Raw genomic sequence first — 10,392 nt, forward strand, 5'->3', positions numbered from 1 at the left:
ATTCCTTCCACCTTGGCTCTATCGACTTCAATGGCTTGACAAGAAATTTTGTGACCCAACACTATTCCCTTGATTACCATAAAATGACATTTCTCCCAATTTAGTACTAGGTTGGCTTCTTCACATCGTTTCAGTACTTTAGATAAATTGTCGAGACATCGGTTGAAATCGTCGCCTGAGACGAAGAAGTCATCCATAAATATTTTCATGCAATCTTCCACCATATTAGTAAAAATGACCATCATACATCTCTGAAAGGTAGCTGGGGCGTTACACAGCCCAAACGACATTCGTCTATTTGATTATATCCTGAATATCCATCAAGGAAGCAGTAAAATGCTTTTCCTGCTATCCTATCAAGCATTTGGTTAATAAAAAGAAGGGGAAAATGGTCTTTCTATGTGGCTTTATTGAGCTTCCTATAATCCATACATATCCGCCAGCCCGTGACTGTTCGAGTAGTTAAAAGCTCATCATTTTCGTTTTTGACCACGGTCACACCCTCTTCTTTGGTAAACACTGTACTAGACGGACCCATGAGCTACCAAATATTGGATAAATTACTCCCACATCTAGCCATTTTATGATTTCCTTTATGACTACTTTCTTCATGATCGGATTGAGCCTTCTTTGTGGCTCTACCGAAGTGCTATGGATGTCTTTTAAGTTGATCTTGTGCATGCATATGGTAGGGCTAATTCCCTTCAAGTCTTTCATGGTCTATTCGAGAGCCTTTTTGTGTTGTGACAAAACATTTAGCAAACTATTCTCCTGCTCGGAGGTTAGATTGGTATAAATTATCACTAGTAAAGTCTCTTTACTACCTAGGTAGGCATATTTCAAATGTAATGGCAAAGTTTTAAGTTCCAATTTGGTTGCATGTTGTAAAGAAGATTCTGGGGGGGCTCTCTTCATTAAAATCTAAGGGTTCAAATTTCATACCTGATCTCGTATAAAGGTAACTAGATTCTTTCTATGATTCTCCTTCATAATTTGCTTTGGTTTCATTGGCAAGGAACATGTTTAGTGTTTTAGTCAAATAACTGTTGCCAAGGCCATAGTTATCATAATCATCTTCTGAAAATTTTTTGCCTGGGCCATGATTGTCATATTTATGCGTCATGGATATCGAGTCATGGCACAAAGTATTGTATTCATCTAGCTTTAAAAATTCATCATGGCTGAGAATTATCTTTTCCTCTTCTTCCATTGGGTCCATGTCTCTAATGCATTGGCAATCTTCTGAATCGTCCACATATTTCATGGAGTTGAATAAATTGATTGTGACACTTTGCTCTCCTACCCACATCGTGAACTCTCCCTTCTCGCAATCGATTAGGATTCGTCCAGTGGCTAAAAAGGGTCGCCTAAGGATGATAGGTGCATTTTTATTGGCTTCACAGTCCAATATGAGGAAATCAACCAGAAATATGAATTTGTCCACCTTCACAATGACATTTTCTATTCTGCCCTCAGGATGCACATAAGACCGATCAACTAGCTGTAGGATAATTTTGGTTGGGCAAGCGTTATACCTTTCCAGTTTTAAACATATGGACTTTGGTATTAAATATACACTTGACCCTAAGTCAACGAGGGCTCGTCCTACAAAGTTGTTACCAATTGAACATGGTATTACAAAACTGCCAGGGTCTTTTTGTTTTTGTGGGAGTTTGTTTACTGCAGAGCAGATTTCTGTTGTCTTGGCAACATTTTCTACCTTCTTCTTCTTTGTAACAATGTCTTTTAGAAACTTATCATAGGAAGACATTTGTTATATAGCTTAAAGTAAAGGCACGTTGATAAACAACTGATCTAGAACATCAACAAATTTCTTGAACTAGATATCATCATTATTTTTCTTCAATCGTTGAGGAAATGGTAGTGGCGGTCTCACGTCATCTGCTATTGGTGCTGAGGAATTTCTGGCCTTGGCCATAAATTTTCCATTATGTGGTTGATGATTTTTGGAGTCTTCCTCATTTTCAGACAAGTCCTCATGTTTCACATCATCAACTCGATCTTCTGATTGTGTAATGCCTTAGTGAGAATTGTCCAGCTTTCTTCCCCCAAACTTATCGTTCTGGTTAATTTGTGTTCCACTACTTAGTGTAAGTACACTGCATAACTCATTTCCATGATGTTTAGTGATTTTAATATCACTAGGGAGATTTCCTTGTGGGTGAGAATGTAATGTTGTGGCGATTTGTCCCACTAGGTTCTCCAATGCTCTCAGGGATGAGCTATGGCTATGCAAAATAGCAGCTTGACTTTGCAACAAATTTCCTTGATTTTTTATTGTTGATGAGTGCTCATGCATTATAGTTTTTGTTAAAGCCATGAAATCTTTTGTCAATGCCATGAATTTATGCAATGAATCTTCCAAGGAGTTAGAATTGGAATTGGTATTAGAGGAATAAGTTGTACCTTTAGTGTTTTGCCGAGTTACTCTGCTGTGGCCTATTGTAATTTGCTACTTGATTATTATTGTTCCCTTGATTACCCCATAAAAAATTCAGATGTTGTCTCCATCCATGATTATATGTATTTGAGTAGGGGTTATTGTTGCTTCGGTTGTAGTTGCCTACAAAACTGGTAGATTCATGGTTTTTTGGAAATTCACTCTCATGATGGTTGCCATGACAAAATATGCATGCATTACTAGTTGCTTTCATTTCTCTCACCTCATTCAGATGCTGCAAATTTTTCAACATATTAGTTATGACAGAAAGTTAAACAGCTACTGAATCCTTACCCTCAATTTCATATGCTCTAGATATTTTTCTGCCGGTTCCCAGCCTTGTAGTTGGGAATTGATAGTCGTTATTTGCTATCCTGTCAAGGATATCAAAGGCTTCCTCGGGTGATTTGTCAAGTAGAGTACCATTCGTTGAGGCATCTAACATCATTTGAGTGGGAGCATTAACTCCATTATAAAACATCACGACTTGCATCCAGTCATGAAATCCATGATTCACACATTTGTGAAGTATACTTTTATACCTGTCCCAACATTCGTACATTGATTCATCATCTCCCTGGAGAAAACTTACAATATCATTGCATAGCTATGTACTCATATTGGGTGGATTGTATCGAAGTAGGAAACTTTTGCATAAATCTGCCCAAGATTCCATTAAACCTGAAGGAACTCCACTGAGGCAAGCTCTTGCTCTATCGCGTACGGAATAAGGGAAAAGTTTAAGTTTAAGCACATCTTCATGCATTCCTTGTTATCAGAATGAATCACATACTTCAAGGAATGCATGAATATGTTGTCTAGCATCCTCATTAGGTGAACCACCAAATTGACCAATGGAATTTAGCATGTTAAACATCATCGGTTTAAGTTCAAAATAGGTTGCTTGTATTTAAGGTGCCACAATGCCTGGATTTAGATCGTCAAGAATTGGGTTCAAGTGATCTCGTATTGCTCGTGGTCTTGCAACTTCTCACTGAAGATTAATTTCTGCATCAGGATCTGCCTGGTCTCCCATATTGTTGCCTTGAAATTGTAGTTGATTCATATACTCTCTGGTTCGTTGGTTACATAGCCTTTGTCTAAATGACTGTTCAATTTCAGGATCAAATGGTTCTAATGGTTTACCAACAGATCTCAGGGTCATGCAATGATAAAAACATATAAAAGAAAATAATAAAATATGTTAAACTAAGTAAATACAAGGTGACAATAAAAACTTATTATGCCAAAAAATAAAAATGCCATCAGTTGCCAATCCCCGGGCACGGTGCCAAAAACTTGATCGCTTGTAAATATATATGCTAAGGCAAACAATTCTATGCAAGTATACACAATTGAATCAAGTAATATAGGATAAGTGAGTTATCATCTCATCAGGGATTGGTCGATTACTTTTAAGCTTCACCACAACTAGAACTAGACGTCACAAGCTAATTCCTGGAATCTTTTCAAACTAGAAAAATATTAGTAATAAAGAAAAAACAAGTAAATATTATAAAGTATGGTTGTAGAAACGTTTGGTCGAGACAAAATAAATATACAAAACTATCGAATTAAAATAAAGCAAAAGTAAACTTTGATTCAAATATATTAAAAACAACATCACATATTTAGACTTATCACAGACCACTCATGCTAATCTTTTGTTATGACAAATAATTATTCTAAGTCTAGAATGAATTATTATGATATGCCTAAGCTGCCCAACAGGATTACTGAGTATTCTTAGACGGATGTTATGGCAATACTACTTAGCGTTAACTACAACCCTTGGTTTGTTAGACTGTTGTTGTAGCAATACCTCTCAGTGTAAACTATAATCGTTGTCTATCCTACTCTAGCTTCTATCCCTTTTAGTCGATTGAAACCCTCTCCTTATCTCTAAGGTAGACAAGTTAGAACATCACCATCCTGGATCTATTCCATTGTTCACGTAGATCTATCTTAATTCTCTCGAATCTAAGAATCAATATCTAGACAAACGACAATCTCTCGACACTATTACAATGCCAACACTTGTTTCACCAAGACTCCAGGCAATATCTCGAAGCTCTTACAGTGTCAAGGCAAAATATTTAAACAATGAACAAAACAAACATGAGCAAAATCATAATTTGTCATTCATAAAGCATAAAATAATTATTTAGGCAAAATAAAGATTAACACCAAGTAAGACAGTTCATGGTGTTATAAAAAAGTATACCAAAGTATTATCATTTTAATACAACCCCAAACACGTAAAGAAAGTAAGAACAAAGGAAGAATGACTCCCAAAATCGAGGGCTCTGTCGTGACAATTCTAATCAACATCGCACCTTCCCTGGCGGCCAGCCACTCTCGAGGCCTGACTGTGGTTCTACTACAAGTCTGGCTATGGAGGACACCAAGGACGGTCGATTGGTAAACAGTGGGGAAGCACTGCAGTTGCTCGCTCATGCTTCAGTTAAAGTATTCCAACTTCCTTTTTTTTCTTTTGGCGATTGTGGCTGAGTATTTATAAGGAATATATCCAAGGGTTTTACGTAAGTGGAGATTCCCTAAATACCCATTATTGTCTTATCTATGCTAAAAAGGGAAAGGTGGTTGGTTGTTGTTAGAATCTTGATGGCTTGCTTGAAAGTGAGGAAAGTCGTACAGCTGGCATGCGACATAAGTGATTCGTCATATTCGCTCTAGACTTTCAAGATAAACCTTGCCTTGGCGAGATAAATCGGCTCCTCACTTTCTTTATCCTCTATATTCCAATGGCCCTTGCGAATTACTTTGTCGCTACTAAAATGTTCTTCCTTAGTAAATTTCCTATATATACACAATCCACACAAACCCTTTCTCCTCGGCATCATTAGTCAAACCAAATAAATTTTCCAAAGAAAAACTTATCCACCACAAACAAATATAACCTAAATGCAACTAAATGCAACTAATATGTTGTGCATACTTTGTTTAGACGAGCAATAACTTAAGTAAAAAGACTAGAAATAGAGTCTTTTTATGGAGTTATCAAAAACCTTGGCAGCGGTCTTTGCTCCTCCAAAATGGACTCTACTTGGGGTCGTATGACAATGATATAGAATGTATCATTGCTCTTCTTCAGGTACACATCGTCTAATGAGTTGGTCAGCACAATGTTTGAATAAATATGGCTCATCCCAAAAGTAAAACCTTCCATCATGCTTGAATTTTTTCTTGCTCTGGCTATTCAAATCCAAAGGTAGTATACCACTAACAAGAAAATTAACAAGGTTAGCGTACCACGGAATTGACGTGGCATATAAAATTTTCTCATCAGTGAATTCCTCTTGAATATTTATATTGTCATGGCATTTAGAATTGTTCCCTAGCCTAGATAAATGATCAACAACTTGGTTCTTAATACCTTTTATATCTACAACCTCTAAGTCAAATTCTTGCAAAAGTAAGATCCACCTAATTAGTCTAGGCTTGACATCCTTTTTGTTCACTAAGTATTTTATAGCTGAGTGATAAGTGTGAACAATAACTTTAATGCCTATTAGGTATGGTCTAAATTTATCAAATGCAAAAACTATAGAAAATAATTCTTTCTTTGTGGTTGTGTAATTCATTTGTGCCTCATTCAAGGTACGACTAGCATAATATGTAACATGAAAAACTTTACCTTGGTGTTGCCCCAAAATAACTCCTATGGCATAATCTCTTGCATCACACATTAACCTAAATGGTGATGTCTAGTCAGGAGGAACAACAATGGGCACTGAGATCAATTGTTGCTTCAGCTCAATGAATGCGCCTAGGAATAACTCATCAAACACAAAGGGCTGGTTGTGTTGAAGCAAGGTGAATAAGAGCTTAGAGATTTTGGAGAAGTCATTGATAAATCTTCTATAAAATCCAGCGAGTCTGAGAAAACTCCTTATGCCCTTGACAGAGTTAGGCGGTGGCAAATTTTTAATTACTTCAATTTTCGTTTATCCATCTCAATGCCCTTGTGAGATATCTTGTGCCCTAAAATAATACCTTCACTCACCATGAAGTGACATTTCTCCCAGTTTAAAACCAGACCAGCCTCCTAGCATCTCTTGAGAACTTTTGCAAAATTGCCAAGGCATCACTCGAAGTCATCTCCAGAAATAGAGAAATCATCCATGAATATATCGAGGAAGTCCTCAACCATATCATAAAAGATATCTTGCATGCAACGCTAAAAAGTTACTGGGGCATTACAGAGTCTAAAATGCATCGCCCTAAAGGAAAAAATGCTATAGGGACAAGTGAATGTGGTCTTCTCCTGGTCCTCTAGTGCGATGGTAATTTGATTGTACCCAGAATACCCATCTAAGAAACAGTAGAACACTTTGCCTGTCAATCGATCCGAAATTTGATCGATGAAGGGTAGAGGAAAATGGTCATTCTTTGTAGCTTTGTTGAGCTTATGTAATCCACACATATCCTCAATCCAGTGACAGTGCGAGTGGGCAATATCTCATTATCCTCATTGGTAACTACAATCGTGCCACCCTTCTTTGGCACACATTAGACAGGGCTCACCTATAAGCTATTATATATAGGGTAAATCACTCCAGCATCAAGCCATTTAAATATTTCTTTCATTACCACTTTCTTTATAATGGAGTTTACTCTTCATTGTGGTTCTATCGAGTTGTCATGACATTATTCTAGTAGGATCTTATGCATGCAAATTGTGGGACTAATCCCCTTTAAATCAGTCATAGTTCAACCAAGCACTTTTTTATATTGCGACAAAACATTTAACAAACTTTGCTCTTGGTTAGTAGTAAAGTTAGAGGAAATAATTACATGTAAATTATTATCACTACCCAAATAAACATATTCAAGATGCCCTGAAAAAGGTTTAAGCTCTAGGGTAGATGCATGCAATAATGATGGCTTAGGAAGAATAAATTCATCAAAATTCAGGGGTTCAAAGTTCATACTTGATATAGCTAGTAGTAATTAAGATTATTCCACCCCAGCTGGTAATTTTCCATGCTCCTCCATGCTTTCATCATTAATTCAATATTCGTTGACAGCTAGCTGAATAAAGTTATTCTGGAAAAGTTGGTCGATTTCTTCTTCAATCAATGAATTCATTTTAAAAATGCCTTGGCATTATTCAGGGTCAGCAACATACTTGAGAGTATGAAAAACATTGACAGTCACATATTGTTCGACCACTCTCATAGTAAGTTCACCTTTTTTCAATCAATTAGAATACAACCAGTGGCTAGGAAAGGCCTACCCATAATTATTGGTGCCTTGGTATCAACTTCACAATCAAGGATAATGAAGTTGACTGGAAACACGAATTTATCCACCCTCACTACAACATCCTTGACTCTCCCTTTACGTCTAACATGGGAATAATCAGCAAGTTGTAGAATCAAAAAGGTAAGTATCACATCTCTTATCCAAGCTTTAAGAATATAGATTTTGGCATTATGTTCACACTTGAACCAAGATCACATAGTGTCTTTCCAACAAAATTAGCTCCTGTAGAACAGGGAAGAATGAAGTTTCCCGGATCATTTTGCTTTGGTGGCAACTTACTCAATGATGAGCAATATTCTTTTTCCGTGGAAATTGTCTCATACTTCTCAACTTTCTTTTCTTGGTGCAAATTTCCTAATGAAATTTGGCATAAATCGGCATTTGTTCAATAGCTTATAAGAAATGTACATTAATGTGGAGCTTATCAAGAATGTCCATGAACTTTTTGAATTGAACTTCATCGTTGTGCTTCTTAGTCTTTGCGAGAAGGGTGGTAGGGATATAATTTCCTTATCTGTGAGAGTCGGAATTGCTTTTGACTTGGTATTAGAATTTAGTGCTTCGGCAGGCACACTAGTATAACCCTCATCCTTATCCTTCTCAGTAATGATTTCATCATGTATTTCATATTCAACTTTTTCAAAAGTAGGGGTAAGATCATCATGTTGTGTTCCCCCAACTTTGAATTGTTGATTAATCTTTCTCCACTCCTAAGACTTAGTACGTTGCATTGATGTTTTCCAAGCAATTTAGTGACTTTAGTGTCACTTGGCAATTGTCCTTGCTGATGCTCTTGCAATATCGCAGTAATCTGACCAACTTGTCCTTCCGAATCTCTCAAAGACGAGTTATGGCTTTGAAGTAAGGCGCCTTGACTATGAAATAAAGCTCCTTGGTTTTTAATTGAAGTGGAATGGTCTTGTAGCATTGTCTTCCTGGTAGATATGAAATCTTGAATCATAGCTTCCAAAAAACTAATGATTGCTGAAGATGAGGCTCCCTTGTGAGCATTTTACTATGGCATAATATTTTGGTAGCCTTGAGATTTAGTGTAATTCTGTTGACGAGTAGGTTGACTAGCATTATGGGTTCCTTGATTACCCCATGAGAAGTTAGGGTGTTAATGTCATCCTGCATTATAAGTGTTAAAATAGCGATTGTTATTATTTCTATTGAAATTACCTACAAAGTTAATGGTCTCGTGTTTGGTTGGGCATTCGCTCTCGTGATGATTGCTTTGGCATAATAGACATGCCGAGCTAGCTGATTTCACTTCCTTTACCTCAGTGGAGCGTTGTAAATTTTTCAACATATTAGTGATAGTTGAGAGTTGAGCAGACATTGATTCATTGGTATCTAAATCAAATGCTCCAGGTGTCTTTCTCCCAGTTCCAAGCCTTGAGGAAGGAAATTGACAATCATTGTTGGCAATTTTATTCAAAATAGTAAACGCCTCAGTAGGTGATTTATCCAACAATGTCCTATTTGTCGAGGCATCAAACATAACTACTTGAGTCCAATCTTGAAAACTATGATTAGAACACTTGCAAAGCAAACCCTTGTAACGATCCCAACATTCATACATAGATTCGTCATTGCCCTGGCGAAATGATGCTATGTCATTCCTTAGCTGAGTGTTCATGTTCGGTGGGTTATATCGCAATAGGAAACTTTTACAAAGATCAGCCCATGATTCCATCAAACTGGATGAAACACCACTCAACCAAGCCCTCGCTCGGTCACAAAAAGAGTATGGAAATAACTTTAATTTTAGCACATCCTCATGCATTCCTTGTTGGCGAAAAGAATCATAAACCTCGAAAAAGTTATGAATATGTTTTCTGGCATATTCAGTTAGTATGCCCCCAAACTTCCCAATGGAATTTAGCATATTAAACATGACTGGTTTGATCTCGAAATGGGCTTCTTGAATTTAGGTGCCACCATTCCAGGATTCAGATCATCCAGTATAGGATTAAAATGATCACGAATAACACGAGGCTTATCAACATGTCCAACATTTTGGAATGCCTCGACACTATGATTTCTGTCATCTTGACCAATGCCCTAGTTCCCAATTTGATACATATTTTCTCGAGCACATTGAGCACGTCTCCTTTGCCTAAAAAGTCTCTCAATCTTAGGTTTAATTGCTTCAAATGGATCGTCAGAATGTATTCTAGGCATACACCAAATAAGCCTGAAAAAGAATAAAGTAAAATATAAAGTAAACTATACAAAAATAAAGAAGAAGAAATAAAATGCTCTGGAAAATCTAATTAACTTCTTGTTGCCAATCCTCGGCAACGGCGCCAAAAACTTATTGCATGTTGTGAGTACTATAAAATTATATGCAATTAATGTGCAATTATACACAATCGAACAAGTAATATAATGATGAGTGTAATTCCCCAAAAATTTATTTAAGGATTAAATTTAAATGATTTAAAAATAAGAGGATTTATTAAATTAAATAATGAAAGGTGATGATGAATAGGATTCATAGCTTAGACTAAATTGTAAGAAAGGATGATTAAAAGGATATTTTGGTCATTTGGATTAAATTATATTTAATATTCAATTAGTGGGGAAATAAGATAAGAGATAAGATGAAGAGGGGAATAGGAAGTCAACCCTTTCAT

Source organism: Hibiscus syriacus, unplaced genomic scaffold, assembly GCF_006381635.1.
Source record: "Hibiscus syriacus cultivar Baekdansim isolate YM2019G1 unplaced genomic scaffold, ASM638163v2 tig00110387_pilon, whole genome shotgun sequence".
NCBI lineage: Eukaryota > Viridiplantae > Streptophyta > Magnoliopsida > Malvales > Malvaceae > Hibiscus > Hibiscus syriacus.